This window comes from Mus caroli, chromosome 13 (genome assembly GCF_900094665.2).
Source record: "Mus caroli chromosome 13, CAROLI_EIJ_v1.1, whole genome shotgun sequence".
In the NCBI taxonomy this organism is placed as follows: domain Eukaryota; kingdom Metazoa; phylum Chordata; class Mammalia; order Rodentia; family Muridae; genus Mus; species Mus caroli.
In genome coordinates this window covers 67,994,569-67,999,208 of record NC_034582.1, presented here as the reverse complement: position 1 = coordinate 67,999,208, position 4,640 = coordinate 67,994,569, and the positions used below count along the sequence as shown (strand labels likewise).

Sequence of the window (4,640 nt, the reverse complement as noted above, 5' to 3'; positions counted from 1 at the left end):
AAATTAAAAAAAAAGCACACATAATTAGATTTTAATAAGAACTTAAAAATTACAGTACGGCCCTTAAAATCAAAGACTAGTTAAGATTGAATGTAGTTCTATCAAGAACAAAAAATTAACTCTGCGTGCATAGCATCACTTAAAGTTCCATGAAAACATAAAGTATTTCGATGAATGTGACTATATCTGGAACAAACATCATTGGCTTCAAAACTTGACACTAAAGGAATTTCCAATCTATACACGCTTAGAGGCTTCGCCCAGTAATCGCTATTACAATCACCCAGTAAGCTCTATTACATCTCCATCCAGAGATCTTGAATCCTCAGGTGTTCACGCTGTGACCCACTGTTGTGACAGTGGTATGAAACATCTCTAATGCAGATGGAACAGTCAGATCGGAACATTGGGATCTTTTACAGAGCTTCATCTCCATCACAGAGCTGTTCTCTAGCCAAGGACAGGCTTCTCACTGCTGATCCACTGACACTCTGCGGCCTCCAGCTTGGGCAGTATTGTAGGAGTCACAAAACTTACATTTCATGCCTAAGATATGGAACTGGACTGTGGATCGTCCATTACAGTCATTGCAGAGAATATCAACAGTCACATTCTGGTATTCCGATGGCATGGGAGTCTGTGCTACCTCATTATCTAGTTGTCTCCAGTACTGAGTCATGTCTAAGGCAGAATGCATACACAATGGGCATCTGTAACCTTCTTTCAACATTTCTTCATAACACGTTCTATGTAGGAGATGCCCACACGGCAAGACGTGAGCAACAACACGGGAGGTGTGAATGTCCTCCAAGCATATTGGACAATTCTGCCGGGAAACATTTTCAATACACTTGTGTTTTCCTCGAAGATTCATGGCTAGGCATAAATTACATTTCAAGCAATGGAAAAAATCTTCCTTTGGACCAATCCTACAAATCCCACAGTTCTCACAGTGATACTGCTTCTTGTCTTTGTCAAACAGGTGGCAAATATTGCAGTAATATTCTCCAAACAATGTGCTACAGTCTTCACAAGTCTGCTGGGCATGTTGGAGTTTTTCACAGTTGATGCACTGCACTTCCCTGACTTTGAAGCAATCTAGCTGATGATCTTCATTGGTATCGTGACACAGCCGGCAAGTATAAAGCTTGTCACAACAAGGTGCCTTGAGAAGACAGGCTCTGTCATAGTGCTCGCAGCCCCGCGGCCCCTGCGCCAGGTTGCGGATGCCATCTTCCCGCGCCGTCGCCGCCATCTCCTCCTCCTCCTCCACCTCCCCCCACTGAAGTATTTCTATCCTTTAAAAACAATTGTGGATGTGTTTTATGTTCAAGAATGCGGTCTCCCTTGGAGAATGCTCCATGTGAGTTGGAGGTTATTTTGTGATCTGCTGTTTAGTCAGTGGTGCGCAGAAGCCCGCTAGATGCAGGCAATTTTCTGAATTTCCTTGCATGGTTTAGTGATGGCATCTGAGGTGTGAACATTAAATATTTATGTGTATTATTGAGGACTGACATGCTTAGCATTAGCTTAATGTCCTTCTGATGATGATCCTTGCTCTGCTCACTCTGAAGTTAATATGGTGACTTCCAGCTTCATTTTATTCATATATTTTCCCATTTTAAAAAATTTGTATGTTTCTTGTGTAAAGTGGATTTTTAAAATTATGTATGATTGTGTCTTATTTTTTATTCGTACTCAGATCTCTTCTGTTTGAAGTCCTGGTTGTCTTGGGATCTACTGCATCTGTTGTCTTCTTAGTTTTGGTTTTGCTCATACTTGGTCCTTCATGTTTTTCCTGACTTTTACAGTTTTGTTTGGGTTTTCTGTATTCTCTATTCTTCCCTTACCACAGCAGTTGTACATTTATTTTACTGTTTTAGTGCCTTTTCCAGAGTTAAAAATACACATGCACAACATTATTTTAAGTTGAAGTCTATTTTCTAATAACACTGTTCTGCCTAACAGGCAATGCAAGTATCCCATAATATAAACTAGCCCTTGTCTTTCTCCCCCATCCTTGCCACCAGAAATGTCTTAAAATACACACCCTTAGCCATACACTGAAGCATACATACCTGGTTACATAGCTGGTATTAATTTGAACAAACATTTTCTTAGGGCAGATCTGTAGGTAATGGAGTCCTTCTGTCTGCTTTTCTCCTTTGTTTGTGAGGAGGGAGACATTAGCAAGGAGAGTTTTACATTGGTGATTCCACTTGTCGTTTAAATACTTCAGCCTTCTTTTATCTTGCTCACATGGTTTCTGAAAAGCTCAGTATAATTCTTATTTTAGATCCTCCATCAGTAAGATTTTTTTTCCCACTCTGGCTTCTATCAAGATTTTTCTTTATCTTTCATTTTTGGAAGTCTGACTGACACTCCCAAGTGTCTCTCACTACCTGCACCATTTGAGTTCTATGATGGTTTGTGTGTGATGTTCACAGAGGGGAAATTCCTTGTTATTGTTGCCTCGTACCTTGCTTCTGTTTTTTTGTCCCTTCTTCTCCTGGTGTTGCCAGCAGGGAAGTATGATCCCTTTGTGGCCATGCATTATTGCACCTTTCCTTGGGTTTGTTTTTCAGTTCCTATTGTAAGCATTCCAGCTCAGAGAATCTATTTTCAGTGGTGACCATTCCACCCATGAGCCTCTCTAGGACTCTCTGCATTCCTGTTTGAATGCTCCTATCACTATCATGTGAAACATTCACTTTTAAAAGTCATTTGCTGACATTACTTTTTTTTGTTTTTGCATTTTATCAGCTTTTCACATGAAAGCAGTGAATCTATTGATCATATTGATGGTTTCTATCTGACTGATTCTGGTACTGATGCAGTCTCTTCACACTGTGCCTGTAATTCTCTTTTGGAAGGTATATGTGATGGAAGAGGATAAGACAAGCCTGTGAGCTGAGCACTGGATGCCAATTCAGTGCGTGTGATGTCATGTTCAATTGCTCTTGGTCAAATATTTCTCCCTTAGGTGGGACAGGGTGGCTGGAATAGACTGGGTTGAGCCTGCCCTGCTCCTGAGGCATGGTAGGTGCTGAGAACTTCACAGAAGTCAGGGCTCTGGTTGGAGACGACCTGCTCGGGACAAACTTGCAGACAGTGATGATTTAACCTCCTTAATCACACTTTATTAGTTACTTTCATTATTGCAATGACAAAATACCTGATAAGAAGCAATTTTAAGGAGAAAATAAATATTTTTTTCTGATTACAGGGCAAGGGGCATACAGTAAGGATATCATGGTGGCAGGATCATCAGGTAGCTGGTGGCTGCGTTACATCCTCAGTCAGAGTGATGACCGGAGAGATGCTGGTATTTAGCTCACTTTCTCCTCTTTTATGCAGTCAGGAACTCCAGCTCATGAAATGGTGCCACTCACATTTATAGTGGGTCCTCCCATATCAGTGATCCTAATCTGGTAATTCCTCAGAGCCATGCCCAGAAGTTTGTCTCCAGTGGAATTCTGGATCATGTCAAGTTGACCATTCTTACTAGCCACCAGGATCCCATGCTTTCTTTTTGTGTATTCACTGTATCTGTGCTTAGTTGGGAATCTTAGCCCAAATCTTCAATGGCAGGATAGTCAGAAACGGATTCATTTTAACCAGTAGATATTTACTGAGCTGCTAATGGGACAATATACATAGCATGATGGCTCAGGGTTGAACAGAGTCACCAATGTGACTGCCACCAAAGAGTCAGTGACTCTAAGGTTATCTACAGTTCAAAAGCCTAGTAAGTTGGAGTGTTCCAATGGAGTACAGGAGTTCCTCAGATGCCTCTGGGTGACATAAGAGAGTCACTGGAGCAAGAACAACATGAAAACTCCACATCCAGTTGGCCATGACTTCCTGTTTAGAACCACAACTCAGCTTAACAGAACAGTTTGGGAAGCTGGTGTTGCTTACAGTTTCTGGCATGGTCCAGCCCTCAGGAGGTAGCTTTATTTGGAGCTATCACTGCACATGTAATCAGCCAAGATGAGGATGTTCTGTGAGAGTCTCAGTCTAGTATGAAACAATTGTCTTTATAAAAGGGGAGATTTGGGCTGGAGAGATGGTTCAGCGGTCAAGAGCACCAACTGCTCTTCCAAAGGTCCTAGGTTCAGTCCCCAGCAACCACATGGTGGCTCACAGAAACTATTGTGGATGCCAAGAAGTACATGCTGACAGGAGCCTAATGTAGCTGTCTCCTGAGAGGCTCTGCCAGAGCCTGACATATACAGAGGCGGGTGCTCACAGCCAACCACTGAACTGATCACAGGGTCTCCAATGGAAGAGTTAGAGAAAGGACTGAAAGAGTTGAAGGGGTTTGCAACCCCATAGGAAGAACAATAATATCAACCAGCCAGGGTCTAAACCACCAAGTAGTACACATGGAGGGACCCATGGAACAGCCATATATGTAGCAGAGGATGGCTTTGTTGGGCATCAATTGGAGAAGAGGCCCTTGGTCCAGTGAAGTCTGATGCCACAGTGTAGGGGAATGGGAGGGCAGGGAGGCAGGAGTGGGTGATTGGGTGGAGGAGCATCCTCATAGAAGCAGGAGGAAGGGGAGATGGGATAAGGAGTTTCTGGGGGGGGGGGATTGGGAAAGGGGATAGCATTTGAAATGTAAACAAATAAAA

General features: G+C 42.6%; 1 pseudogene across 1 annotated transcript; it reads right to left on the bottom strand.

Annotated features, from left to right (window-relative positions):
• Nucleotides 1-396: 396 nt before the first annotated feature.
• On the bottom strand, nucleotides 397-1,277 carry LOC110308315 (annotated as a pseudogene). The gene has a single exon (XR_002379546.2). The product of XR_002379546.2 is annotated as an RING finger and CHY zinc finger domain-containing protein 1 pseudogene (transcript).
• Between the last annotated feature and the right edge of the window lie 3,363 nt (nucleotides 1,278-4,640).